The sequence below is a fragment of the Acanthopagrus latus genome, chromosome 6, assembly GCF_904848185.1.
Source record: "Acanthopagrus latus isolate v.2019 chromosome 6, fAcaLat1.1, whole genome shotgun sequence".
Taxonomy (NCBI): domain Eukaryota; kingdom Metazoa; phylum Chordata; class Actinopteri; order Spariformes; family Sparidae; genus Acanthopagrus; species Acanthopagrus latus.
In genome coordinates, this window is record NC_051044.1 from 26,333,685 (window position 1) to 26,348,993 (window position 15,309).

The 15,309-nt window shown below is 43.6% G+C and overlaps 1 protein-coding gene across 1 annotated transcript in view; it reads left to right on the forward strand.

Moving 5' to 3' along the window:
- Positions 1–12,366: 12,366 nt before the first annotated feature.
- Positions 12,367–15,309, forward strand: part of camkvb (CaM kinase-like vesicle-associated b) — a 47,081-nt gene continuing 44,138 nt past the window's right edge. Inside the window, exon 1 of the mRNA XM_037102600.1 lies at positions 12,367–12,835. The gene's annotated coding sequence lies outside the window, so the exon portion shown is untranslated. The remainder of the gene's footprint in view (positions 12,836–15,309) is intronic.

Here is a 15,309-nt window from a genome sequence, read left to right on the forward strand (position 1 = left end):
AGGTACATAGATATAAAGAGGAACGCATCATAGTCAAGGTTGAGAGCATTATGCAACCGGGCTGCCTAGTCACGGCGGCGACAGCCTATCAAGATGCCGGATACCTATTCTCCAGGTTGCCATGGTTGCGCCAGTAAGAAGTTGTGTCTTCCAATCTGTGATCACTGAATGTAAATGTTGACGAATCAAATCTAATGCTGGAATGTAAAAAGTGTGTAATTTGTTTTGGCATGTCACAAGAAAGCATCTCTCAGTGACTCAAAGACACTAAGAGTGCGTTTCACATTTCTGCATGTAAGGTCACTAAACAGCGAATGATGGGAAGAGAGACACAGAGGCGGGGTGCCTTTTATTTTGAAAAGGTAACACTCTGACACCTTACATCCGACTGCGTGTGAGGGATAAACTCATCGTGACCCCTATGTTTTTGTTTGGATCTACCCTCAGCCTGATAAAAAATTTGCTATAAAAATACAAGATGTTGTAAAAATGTCACTACATTCATTATGTATGCTACTATCTTCCATCTGACAGGCTGAACTGACTCCATCACTTATCGTCATATCTCTCAGTGCTCATTCATCTCAGAGGACTGTCATTCACTCTGATTCCTCCTGATCTATTGTGACACTTCCTGGCAGCACACCAGTCGCACTACCTTGATATGAACGCGCCATACGCCGGGTGCAATTGGATTCTGATTCACAAAGACATAATTGCCCTCCATCTGAATAAACCCCCTTTCATTGTGCAAAACCAAAGTCCAAATTGCACAAATAGATAGAGTTGCTTGCACCAGTCTATGACTTATTGAGTAGGTGGCTTTTTATTCCCCCCACTTTTGATCGCTTTGAGGGGGCTTATCAAATAACGTTGTCATGGAAACCATCTGTCTGTGCACCACCTCTGTTGGTGAGGCGGCTGCGATTCAAAAGTAGTTCACAGTAGGGCAGATCAAATCAGATTATCGAAATAGAAACATATTAATGACCTCAGGTATGAGCTGAAGCGTCAAACAGCAGACCTGCTGCATACATAAGCAGCGTGCACCAAATACAGGTGCTGATGATTTTAAAGTTACAGTTTACGACCCACCTAACTTCTTAAAGCAGGCCGGGCTCAAGACAACAGGGGGCTTGGGGCAGGATTTTTTGAGGGGTCCTGCCGTATCATTATAACACTGCAATTACACAGCCAACTGAGCATTTATAGAGATTTATAGTAACAATCTGAAGTGTCCTCTTTGTGTGATTGTCAGTGTGATAACGTTATACTGATCGATAAAAAGCACCATCGTCACCAAACTTTTATCAGCAGTGTAATTTTCAAAATCACTACAATGTAAGATATGTGCAATGTTGACATTTGGTGCTAGGCTTCGATTTTGTCATGCCCCAGAAGGTAGCATAGTGTTCAGCAGTGAGTGCGGAGTGACAATGATCACTTCCTTCCTAAAGCATCAAGTTGACACTGGGGAGAATGTGGGTCTTTTGAATTGCTATCCAGCGGTGTCAGCAGAGCTTTCAGGTCAATGGTGTGTCAGAAGAAAAGTGAGCGACGTGAAGTCACCGTTAGAAACAGTCTGTAAAAGTGCAAGAAAATACATGACGGATGATCAGGCAAACCATGTGTTTATCACTGTCTATCATACGCTAAGTCGATCCAGTCAGATCCACAGTAGGAGATTGCTACCAGTTACCTTGCAAGGCAGCTAAATCAATACAATTATAAACTGCGGGATGCTGAAACTTGCTGGTAAATCAAACTCTGAAGGTAAGGTGAGGGAAAAGTAAGTTAAACCAACTTTAGGTAGGCCGTTGGCACTGTGGGAGTCCTAAAGAAATGCAGAGTCATCCGTCAAAATGTTAAACGTCTTCAAACTCATGGATCCTCATGGTTACTCAGTCTAGACTAAAGGGCTGTATTTCCTGTCTCATGGTACCTGAACCAACACACTGCCACCAGCACAAGGCTGATAGAAGTCTGAACGCCTGCTACTGCACTCAGAAGAAGACGACCCCTCGCTGGCTTCTCAATCTCTGCCAGCTGTGCAATTTAGAGCACAAACACCAAGCTGGAGCTAGCGTTGCCAAGGATCAACTTGGTAGGTGGGTGCTCTGCTCCTGCACCACCCAAATACCCTTTAGCTCTACCTTCTGCTGTGAAAACAATGTCTCCTATTGATGGAAGAAGATGTGATGACAGGAAGTTGCAGCTTCACATGTGCTTCTCTGCTCTGAGCAATACTTCAGCAGCATGGCAGGCAGAAGCAGCCATTATCACATGGCTGACCTGTTCTTCACCTTAGGCCATGCAGGTGGTTGCCTTCCAGCAAGAGGCACCACTTCCTTCACACTATGTGACCCTCCCATTTACAGTTCCGCACCATTCCACGGTCACAAATCTGCAAATTCATGCTGGAGTAGGAGGATGTGGATACTGGTGGAAGATTTGATTGAAAAGGTTGAATCCCGGGTGTTCACAGAGAGCATTCATTATGCTCAGCTCTGATTTTCAGAGCTTTTAAATGGAAAACTGGGGCCCATTAATCAATATTGCTTTAGTTTGCATATGATATCACTGATGCGTGAGTTGTCAAGCAGCAGTTTCAGACTTTCTTATTGAAAGTTGCCACCTGGAAACAGTTCTGCAGCGTCCAAAGCGTTGGGCCAGTGAGTGAAAGACAATGTATGTATGCAACAACACAAGTGAGCATCTTTCGGGGCTAAAGTGACGCCTCTGCTTTTGGCACAAGAGGACTCTGTCGTCTTACTTCCGTGCACGCGACAGGATGACAACAATGTTGGCCTCCGTCCGATCCCGTTGTATGATCTCAGTCTGACAGATGGAGTCCAAGCGTCTGGCATGAGAGACTGCTGGTGACTTTTACAGGAGCTCAGCAGAATTGCAGCGGACAGTTTGGAATATGGACTGTATAGATCCCTTCAGCCCACGTCTCTTTTCGATAAAGTAACAGGACAGGAGCTTGTGTACTGATTTGATTTACTGATACAGATTTGGAACAGTTATCACGGCCTGTCAGCAAGACATGGTGGGGGTCCTGTACTGTACCACTTTCTAATAGACGAATGTGTTTTTTTTAATCTATAAAACTACTCTAATGCATTAACAGTCATAGTGTAATAGGATTATCCATGGGAAGTCTTTTTATTACTTATTTGTCTTGATCACTAGCAAGTCAAGATCACTTGCAAACAATGAGGGGAAACTGCACTGAAATGTAATCCCTGTCATGTTTAATGCGAGCTGAAGCAACCCTCAGATGCCCCCCCAATCTCTCTCTCTCTCTCTCTCTCACTCTCTCTCTCTCACTCACACACACACTTACAGAAATGCACGTACCTCGTGACAATGTCCTTGAAACACGATAATCAGCAAATGACAAAACCGAGTGAATAACCATATCCCTCATTACAGTCTGCGTGACCCTACAAGTTTCAGTTCGCAGATTTTTTCATACTACATGGTGTGTGCATGTTTTTACTGTACGCTTGTCAAAGGCTGTCACATCCAACCACATCACAGCTGTGAAGTTGAACTGCCTCCGCTGGGAGCCTGAGGTCTGTTTGCAGGTGAATGCCAGCAGTGACACTGTCGCAGCGTCCTTGGCCGTGCAAACCTGCCCCCAGTTGAAGGTTTGCTTCCTCCCATGTCACGCCAGACAGCCTGTCTGCCACGGCTTGCACAAGTGGACCGAACGGTGTACAAACTGTGTCCCAAGCAGGAGCGATACTGAAATGATGGTTCTCAGGTGATGCATATAAAAGCCTCAGTGGATATATACACAAAAGAGGTGTTAGTGGTTTACAAACTTCAAACCTCCGTGGATCAAAAATTCATACTAGAAAGAGCCTTTATTTGTATTGCTTGCAGTTTGACGTGTTCTGTCCATAGTTTTACAGACATCTCTTTTATCATGTTGCTCTACGAGGAAAATGTTCTTTGGGCTGAGGGGGATCTTTTTCACTATCTCTGGACAAAATTTGAAGCAAGGCTGAGCGGTACTATGGTATGCAGGTCTAAATACTGTCATGACTGCACTTGTCAGTGAGCTTCAGAGATACTGGAAGGTGGATTTTCATAATAATAATAATAATAATAATAATAATAATAATAATAATAATAATAATAATAACAATAATATTTTACCTATGTACATTTCAAGTCTTCATGCTAAGCTAAGCTAACTGTCTTCTTGCAAAACTTAATAAGCATTAACTGTACAGACATTAAAGTGTCAATCATATCATTTAAGAATAATTCCTTTAAGTTTTACATATTTGACACTGACAACATGTTATTAGCACAGCTGAAAAATGTTCATCTGGCTCACACCCTTTCTCTCTGCAGAGCCTTATCACAACACTGACCATCTGTATCCATTCACATAATCTAAACTAAGGCTTCAGAGCCTTTGACAAAAAAATCAGCTTACCCTGTTATTTCAGTGGAACCAGAAATAGCACAGAGAATCTTGGCATGTACTGGTATACAGTACCTGCCATAAATAAACAGACATGAAGACAGTTGAATGTTGGACGGCTCTTTCGCTTGGCTGTTTGCCTGCATTGAACAATCCTTTGAGCTCCGGCGCTCAAATGTCCAACACAAACACATTCACCTGCTGCAGGGTAATCAGCTTTATGAGGGAGGGGGGGTGGTTGGTGCTGCTCTCTTTGATCAGCTTTTCATTCCAGCACATCAAAACTCCATCAAATGTCGCAGTCTAATACTGAATTTCTACACATTCATCATTAAAGTTGAGGCCTCTTCGCTGCTGAGGAAACATCAGATATACCGACACAGAGTTGGCATGTCTAATTCATTTGAAGGATTAAAAATATGGCACAAGTCCTCCATTTCTATTTTTGCTATTTTACCACCAGTTGCAACAGACAACTAATTTCAGTCTCACAGTGTGTTTGCTGTAAATGGATGACAGGTGAAACGTGTTTCATACACATCACGAGGTCAACCAGTTCTCGCATTGTTCCTTTTCGCCACCAAAATTGTTCAAAAGCACTCTCCCCTTGGTGTGTTTGAAACCAGATCCCACATATTGCTATCTGCAGCCTCGCAGTTGTTCTAATTTTAATTTCAATTTCACCATTGGCTGTGATGCAGGATGCTAAAAAAAACAAAACAAAATCCCGCTAAGGGGGACGTGGATAGATGTACAGGCTGTAAAGAGGCCTCTGAGTGCTGTGATGGGCTGTGATGGGGAAACATTCATCACTCCCCTGGATAGATGTGACTCGCAATAACAATGCCCGTGTCATGGTATGCTAACGGAGAGAGGGAGATGAAAGAAAGAAAAGACAGTTATTGGTGAGAATGAGTAGTGATTTGCAAAAAAACAGTCACACATCTACATTTACTCATTAAAAACATTCTTGTATTCTCTACCATCACTCTTTTGTGTGAAAAAGCTGTGCATGTATCTGTGGTTAAACAGGAAGCCATCTGCAGCACTTACATGCCACCGCATGATATAAAGTAATCCTTACACTGGCGCTGAAGCCTCCGGCTCTGACCTTTAAAAGTGACAGTGAAGTGACAGCAGCACCACCTCTGTCTGTGCCATTCATGAAGTCATGTCTCAGAAGGGCTCCTGTTGTAAAGCTGGTTTCGGGAGATGCCGTCGTGCAGTTTGGTTTCTGCCAGGGGAGCCCTCCATTCACCGACGGTCCCCGACAGAGGAAGGACACATCATAATGATTACATCAGATGTAGTGTCCTGGCACGTTTCACTCAATGAGAAACAAAAACAGGTCGACCTTTGCTGCCCTCTTACTGACTGGTGTTCTGTTCTGGCGAGCAGTGTTGAGAGACGTGCACAGATCTTCTAGCGATACTGCGGGGGTAAAAACTAAAAACTAAAAACCCTGTTACAAATAAAGTTAACAAAGTAACCCTTCTTCACGGCCAATTAACAGAATCATGTAGATTAAGCGATTAGACTTAGTGTTGCATCAGTGTGCAAATCACTTTGGTGTTGAAGCTGGAAAAAAACAAGGGGCTCACTTTAATCACACTGCTGGGTCGCTTCACCTGCTATAATGTGTCATCATTTATCAGGCAATTTATATTTTGTATTAATAATCAAAACCTGCAAAGTAACTAGGGACAGAAATTGATCAAAAAATAAATAAATAACATTATCAAGCAACAAGCTGTTGGGGTACGAGGACACCACTCGGACAAACAGCCACCTAATACCTAATACTGCTGAATTCTAGCTCATGTAATGATAAGAATTTGTTGGGCTAAGTTATGATTATGATTGAATCGGCTGATGATCATTTTGGACAGCTGTGTGCTGCCTCTTGGACATTTTTTTTTTTTTTTTGTGCAAAAATCTACAATGAAATGACGAAATGGAACCACAAACCTCTCTGAGCACACAGTCTGTCAGTACTCCTCTGTTCCTGCCAAAGAACAAACTGATGTCTCATACTTTACTATCAAAGTTGCCAAGTCGCTGCCAAGGCTACTTTTCTGAGTAGATTTTTAAGTATCTAAATCATTTTCCTCATGCTGTCTGAAACTTTAATATCTATTGATTTTAAATCTGTCTAGTTTTGATGACTATTTTGTTGGTTACCATTTGTCTTGTCTTGTCAAGTCTTGTTGTTTCCAGCCAGAGTAGCTTGTGTCAATTGTGGGGCAATTGTAATGACATCGCAATCAAAAGTGATTATTTCTTTTGAAACAGGGTCATCTAAGAATGTGGTGTGTGTTTTGATTATCTAGGTAAGATCTACGTATTATATATTTTGTACCATAGTTAGTTCAATAGTTCTGTCTTTTGCCTTTTAATCTAGGGACAACGCTTAAATTGGAGCCAAGGGCGAACTTCTCCTATCTTTAACATCATAAATGTTGTCTTAACTTGAAACTATTCTACACTGACCAAAAATCAACCTTTTTAATTTGTAATGGTAATGCATCATATTGGCATGTCATTGACATTGTACAATAAAGGCTTTGAAATTAACTTTTTTTAACTAGTTCTGGCACAGCATCTTTTTTTTTTCTTCTTCTTTTTTGAATAGTAATTAGCTGTTACAGTCACCCCTGACCATAGGGGCTGAATGATATAACATTTGACTTCTGGTGTTTCATCAAATATCACAAATCTAACTGTGCTTTTAGACATATCTGATTATGTTAACAGGCAGAACTCAGAAACAAATAGAGTTTTACAACTCAAGAGGTTTTAGGAGTAATGATCAAAACCAAAAATTGTGCCAATTGCCCCTTGTCTCCCCTAGAGGTTTGAAGTAGCCAGTGGAAACACTCATGCACAAAACATTTTGAGTACCTCAAAATTGTATTGAACAACTGAAACTACTTTATGTTTTTTTTTCCACCACCGCTGGTGAGCACAACGTGCTATCTAGCTGGTGACTGATTATAAAATCATCTTTCCCCCCCATCATATCCTCAATATGTTCACAAACACAGAAAAATAACCCCTCTGATCACACGTTGCCATGGCAACTCCAGCTTGAGCGCAGTGATGCTACAAGGCCATGGATGTCGTTGTGATATCAGGCGTTTGCAGTGAAACAGCACAGTCTGTCTGTGACCAAAAGTACTAGGTGCCTGATTAAAATTGTGAGGATGGGTAGGGACAGAAAAAAACAACAAAGAAACTTTTGAGGTAAAAAGTAAACCGAGGATGTAACACACGTGATGTGAGGACTGCACAGAGGCTGCATTTATCAGACTAGTGAATAGAGACACTCTGTGGCTGGACTGAGAAAGAGATAAAACACGCATTACAGCCAACCCCCGACACGAAGAACTTGTCATAATTCTGGAGCTGCTTGTCATAAATAGCTCTGTTCTCCATGTTTGCCCATGTCTCTGACCATGTGCCACATTCACAAGGAGCCACAGAGGATGAATTGATCAGCGGACACACAGGTTCTCTAAGGCACATGTGAGACTTGTGCACGACGTGGAGCTGTGGGCCGGCCCTGAAGAACATGACGTCCTGGTGACAGATCCCCAGCTGTCTCTCCGGTCCCAAGGTTGAGAAATGACAGCTGAGTCTACATTCTGCAATAGCCACTGACTGCCTCATTACATCACTGATATGGTCGTGACAGGAGACAAAGTGACTGACTGCAGGTGCTGAACACATCAGACGACACTCTGTGCAAGCTTTTCAACTCTTAACAAACATGTGCATTGCTAATACTGCCTTCTTTCACACTTTTTACAATTGAGACTATCTGCTGCATGATCAGGCTTGTCTTGTGCGCAGGCATTACCGAGGGGTATATGTGTTGCTTTATTTGTCGCGCTTAATATGCCATGATCCCATCAGACATGTGCTCCTTTTGTTGTCAGACTGTTCAAACGACATTTCAGGGAAACCATATCATTTCAGACAGGTGAACAACAATAGCGTGTATCCAGCAACCCCCTTAAACCCAACTGAACACACCTCATCTCAACCCCCATAAACCTAAAGGCTAACCTGGCTCCAACCAAGAGTTGAAAACTGCCTCTAAAGCTCACTAGTCAACATATTTGCTTTTATTTGACTGTACAAAAAATCCAAATTGAAAACACTGACCAACCAAGTTTGAACAGAGCTAAGCTAGCTGTTCCCCATGTTTCCAGCATATGGTAAGCCAACTGTCTCCTGGCTATTGCTAATGGCACACATGAGTGGTAGCCTCGCGACCGTGTAACGTTCACCAAGAAGACTAGAATTTCTTTAAACCTGTTTGATGAAGGATAAAAGACCTTCACTAACTTGATCCTCTGCACTAAGCTAACCATCTCTTGATGCTAGGTAACGGCCATACATTAGAGTGGTAAGCTATCATTTTTTTCTTCCATAAATTTGGAAGACGAAGGACAAGGGACCTGCAGTATTTCCCATAACTTGGTCCTCTAAAGAGTGAATTTCTTAACAAAGCCCAATCCCTTAGAAGTGAGTGACCCCGCTGCGTTGTGATGCTTGTCCATCGCTCCGTCATAAGAGCGGCCAAGCCTGGCGAGCACGTCGTGAACAGCTGAAGAAGCATGAACCCAGTTGGCAGGAGTTGTAAATGGCCAGTATGGAAGCTTGGCTCCTGTCAGTGGTTGCAGATGGCACCCAGCGACACCGGGGTCAACGTTCTGTCTGTGCCCCACCAAAAATACTCGCCCTGGGTGGGAGGATCCGTCTTCACCTGCCTCAGCACATGTGGGTGAGGAGGCAGCCACGTTCGGAGGAGGAATCCAGTTTCTGTTTGCGGGAGGTGATAGAACAGAGATAGCTTATACATCAGTGCTAATTTATGCTTGGCAGGGACACAGATTGAGAATGAAGAATTAGCATCTGATAACACATTCAGACGTGTCATCTGAAAACCTCGCCACGTGATTCCAGTTCGTGTGTTAACTACTGGATTCTTTTGACCTTTGTTTTCATCACTCTGAGCATATGTGCTGCATCGTACAGTATCTGTCACATCGAGTGAAAACCATCTGCTCTCTGAATGTCCGGTGTCTCGAGCCATGATCCTCCACTGTTTCCCGGTCCTAGTTTTATGTATATGTTTCCCTTCATGCTTCATTGGTAATATGTGTGGACGCGCGGACCCTTGAGGGTTTGGGGTAAGGCGCGGAATGTTAGAGCATGTTTTCATCTCGAGATACAATCAGATGTCAGCGGTAGATGTATGCACAGCTTCACCCCAATTACATCAAAAGCCTACATTCTCACGTACAACTTCGAATTGAGCCAGGCCGATCTTCGTTTTTTTATCCGTGCAGGTTTTGTGATATCTTTCTCTGAGACACTACAGCCTTTTTGATGTCACTGAACTACAACCCTGATTTGTTAAAAAAAAAAAGGATGCTGCGTAAAACGAATCCAATCCTCGCTTGAACGCCAGAACGATATGCTTGGTATGATACCAGAAAGTGTTGGTGAGAAGACACTGTTTCTGAGTTCTCTGTGAACAAACTGTCAAAGAAAGGCTGGATAATCTGACAGATGAAGAAACAGTTCCACAAACACTTACATTCCTGCATTTCGATCAGGAGAGACGCCACTTAGAGCGAACAAAAAAAGATTTTATTGCCATGAGCACAATGAGAGAATGTAAAAGTCTTTGGCGGCGAGACTGCATCGTGATGTCTTCATATTTGTGGAGGAGGTGAAGCTGTGTATAGTGTGGAGTCTAGACACTGGTGGTGGTGAAGACAGAATTCTGAGAATCTGATGATGGGGGGGGGATTCTGGTGAGTTCGACCTGGCCACTGGATATGAAGAACATTCACACGATTTCCTGGAAATGACAGCTGACAGCTTCTGAGAGGAGACTTATTTTAAAGTTTGACTGCAGTGATATAATAGGATGATAGTGTTATTAGCAAAATCAGGTCGGTTAAGTGAAGAAAGAGGAAATGAATCATATGCGGTCAGCTGATTAGAGGAGAAGAGAGGGAGAGGTGAATGGCAGAGATTGTGTTCTTGATTGAACTCACGCTAGGCTTCAATTACCTGACGCTCATAAACAGATCAACTTGAGTAAGCAAGCAATGGCTCGCTGTCCGTGTTAAGGATGTGGAAAAAAAACAAAAAACAAGTTGCTATGAATGAACATCGTCTCTGTTTCGGTGAATGAATGCTCAATTCTTCACTTGTTCACTGTAGTGTGATGTCGCTCCACTTAACAAACATGTCTTTCCAATTCCTGTGCCAACTCTACTGTATACATCTATAGTCATCTAAGCACTTTATTGTCTATAACTTTGTTTGCTTTGTATATTCTGTTAAAAGTTGACAGTTCATTTTTGTATATAGTGTTTTGAAAATGTGTCATCAATGTTAGCTCGTCAGATAGCCTTGCTGGCCTTCTAAAAAGCTCTGCATACACACAATAGTAATGCCACCCATCCTTCTCTCTGATTCATTATTCAAATCCTTTATCCAGTAATGAGGTCGCTTAGACTAATCTGTCTATCTACAGTACATGTCTTCTCCTGGTGCCTTTTCATCTGTAACTTAGTTAAAATATTTCACACATCCTGGAATAAGGTCGGAGCTTCGGCGTTGCCCTTTAACAAGATTCATGGCTAGCTAACATCGCTAACGGTTACCTATCAAACAATCAAAAATGTTGAAAATACATGTCAAAAATGAATGGTAAACTATCAACAATGTATCCAGTTGGTCCATGACCAATATTGTACAGTGTCTGGAGTGCTCTACTTTCATTCTTCTTTTCAGAGTCTAACCCCCTTTTTTTATTTAATTGTCTGTTCAATTGTCAAATATGCATATTTCTATATAAATATGGTGTAAGCGCTGCTGTTGTTTTTCTCCTGGGCTAGATTTGGTCACTTTCCCTGTTCGGCCATTGCTGGTGAACAGGAGGATCCAGCTCTGTGCCAAGCCCCCCACTGAGAGCACCAGGCTTTGAAGACAACTTTTGCAGTGGACAAACAGGGTAACTGCACCGTCACATGATGCACTCTGGCCCCCTGAAGACTTTTGCCCATTAGCTTCCATTATGAAAGAAGCAGCTGAGGTGGATCATTCTTTTGAGCATCATAACCCCGGTGAAATAACTTGTTCCATTGTCATAATTTGAGCCATTTGGTCCGATAAATGTTAGAAAGTCGAGAGGAGGCGTACAATTAAATTATTTTGTCCCCCTTCAAGTAAGACGTGCACTAAACTGGAAGCTAGCCAGCTCGGCTGATGGAAGAGTCCAGTGCGCTCGCTCTATGAGCCCCACAACACGGAAGATCCGAAAGTCAAAGCGCCAGCAGCTGTCATGCACCTCCAACACTTGATCAAGATTTAATGTGAGGTCTGCCTGTTGCCCCAGCAGGCAGGACCGCCCCTTTACAGAGTTCTCTGTCCTGATTGGCTAGACTGGTCAGGGATACCAGAAATACCTTTCCTCTCTCACTGCATGAACACTAAGTGGTGATAACTGCTGGAACACAGAGCTATTTAACACTGCAGAAATAACACTCACGGTGGCTTCAAGTCACAATATTAAAACTGCCAGGAAACACGTTATTAATGTGTCCATCACCTGACAAAGGCAACAACAGAGCCAGTCCATGTAATTAGAGGCAGACTAATGATGTTAAGGTGAATACGACACAAGGTGTTTTCTGTTATTTAATGTTTAATTTAGCATTGATTTACATTTTAACATTCAGATTAATGTTAAGGGAGGGACAGGTTAAAATGGTGGTGAGATGAAAGTGAGCAGTGTGAGCCGGTGTGGATCAGATGGATCCACAGGCTGCAGCACCGCAGCCTGCTGATCCTCTAAACCATAACCCGCCCCATACATCCGGTCCGCCGGGATCTGGACCCGCTCAGATTGCCTCTGACCCTTCTCCTCCTGTACGCGCGCTGGCTGGCCGACTGTCCTATCCGCGGTGCGCTCTGGACACTCACCCTCCTCCCCTCATCTCTTCTCCTCTCCTCCCCTCCTCTCCTCTCCTCCCCTCCCCTCCTCTCCTCCCCTCCTCTCCTCCTCACGGCGCGGAGCTCGACGCGCACAGGCACAACAGATGGTACAGTACTACAGGCTGCAGGAGCGCAAGAATTTGATGTAGGAGAAGAAGAAAAAGAAGAGGAAGAATAAGACGAAGAAGAAGAAGAAGAAGAAGAAGAAGAAGAAGAAGAAGAAGAAGAAGAAGAAGAAGAAGTACTTTTATTCATCCAAACTTCGCAGGAACGTTTAGTGTAGCAGGAGCGAGGGGGGGTTCTCCGAGGACCGACTCCACTTTGACAGTCACTGGATCCTACGTGTAAGAGGCGGAATTTGGTGTCAAGGTAAGTTGAGATGGTTTTGATTTTGTTGTTGTTGTTCTTTTTTTTTGCTGGGGAGCCGTTCACATTTCCGAACCAGTGGATGCGCAGAAGCACCAAATGCGAAGTGTTCGTCTCCTTTATCCATTGAGTATAAGTTACAGTTGAAGTTTGTTACATAATATTTGACAGAACGAAGGACGGATGGATGAAATAGCGCCCTGGTGTTAATTAACCCACCATCAGATGCCTTAAACAGGAATTTCGTTGAGGTTTCACACTTGGAGATGTTACTTTTCACGATACAGATTTGAACTCTTTTACGACACAGTGTTTCCGGTAACTAATCTAAAGATGTCCAACAAAAGAATTTCTTCGAACTGAGACGCCGGCGCGTTTGTTGTAAACTGGCGAACTTGCCACAGGTGCAGCATTAATGAGGGTCTGAATTAAGAAGGAACAGACGCATTAAACCTCCTCGTCATCCTGATCCATGAGAGTCATTTAGCGCCTGAGTTGTACCCAGCGCCGTAAGTCTCCTCTGGCTCCACGGGGCGCACGTCCGCGCAAGTGCTGATGCTGCAACTCTGTGGGGATGCTGCTGATGCCACAACACTGAGCAACATTCAAATGATCATTCCTACTGACTTACTTAGCCTTCCTTCCCTCCCTCCTCCCCACGGGGCAAACTTCTAAATGTGAAAAACCGCACGGGCAGCCCCGTGTCAGAGGTCAGCGATGCTGCCTGACAGCGTCTCTTCTCCCCCCCATCTCTGGTGAGAGGAGGTTGCTGCTGAGGTTAAAGATGTTTTTTTTTTTTCTCTAAACAGGGCGACCTCGGGCAACAGTGGGACGATGATGACACAAGACCTCTAAATATGAATCCAGGAAATCTAATTATGACTTGTGTGGATGATCGAACAGCTCTGCCTCGGATGCGTAATGAGATTAAAAAAAAAAAAAAAAAAAAAAAAGCTTTGAGACGTTTTGAGGTTAACAGTCAAGCGGATGACAAAAGAAATGAACACATTTTTTTTTGTTGCTGTTGTTATTTAAAACACATGCGCTGACGACCTTTGTGAAGACATGAACATTAATTAGCTCTGTTTCTGAACGGTGGCACAATCAGTGTTTAAGCATTCTGCAGGGGGGCCGGAGTTCATCAGGAATAACTCCTGCTGCCATCAGCACGCAGGGAACGGATCAGGCTTTTTTACTGTAACAACCTGCCAGACTCTTGACACTAATCTCTCTGAACTCTCGCATGTTCCCTGCCTCAGAAGAACATCAGGGGAGCAGACGCTCACTCTCACGTTCTAGGATTTAATAATCAGGTCTCAATCTGCCTCCTGACAGTCATTATTATTATTAAGCCGCCACTTAGATATAAATTCAGGTCGGAACCTTTGGCAGCCGAGTGAGCCAGCTGAGCCTCAGAGGAGGGGGGGGGGAGAAACCCCACGATGGGAGAGTTCCGTTCACCCATGTGTCACGTCTTGAAGATGAGCCATGCGCGATGGGTCACCGCTGAGCTGTATCTAATGATTTGTTCCGCCCCAGAGGAGGTCCAGACCTGCGGTGGACCCCAGGTGGCCCCCGTGGCAGCAGCAACTACAGGAAAGAGCCGCAGATTAGCACACAGCCTCGCAATTTGTACACAATTAGATCTCCGGGGAGAGCTGCTCCAACGTCGCAGTGCATCCGGCTCTCGATTCAGCTGCTGGCACGATACTGGAGGGGGGACACGTGGAAATGTGAGGATGGGGTTTGAGAATGGGAGCGCAGATGTAGAAATGTGAGAATACTGGTGCAATAACAAGGGTGACAGTGAATGGACATAAATAAGTCGGTCAGAGGAAGAGGCAGGTGCTCGCAGGATCAGTTCACGTCTGCTCATCCAGATGTATGAGTTCTCTGAAAAGTACCGCACCAATACACTGCGGCTCTGTGTGTGTGTGAGGGATGGACCCATGTGGGTTTTTTCAGGGTTGATCCAGATGCTCGTGAGTAATGGAGCGTACCTGTGACTGATCTTTGGAGCTGACATACATGTGAAGTGAAAATAAGGTGTTCAAATTTCAAATAACCAGTGATGGAATGGAAACTAACCACAGTTTACTGAAGTACTTGGCTGGAGTGTTTCCATTTGTTGCGACTTTGTACTTAGACTTCACTACGTGTATTTGACTTTGTAGTTGGTTACTTTGCGGCTTCAGATGAGTCAGTGTGGATAGCAGCGACTTTAAAAATGTATCCTGATACAGTTACTGATTCCCTGTTAAAATAAAGGTAGTCTGTAAAGTAATCCAGGTGCCGCAATATTAAAGCGATGCTACTTTCCATTACTTTTGGATTATTTCAAGACCAAGATGAGAGGAGAGAGATATCAGTAAGATTGCTTTTATTTAACGTTTAAGCACAACACACTCGCTTTATTCGGTGTATTCGGTTTATAGAACAGTATCCCATTCTTTACTTCAAAATTGCAACCCAGTTAG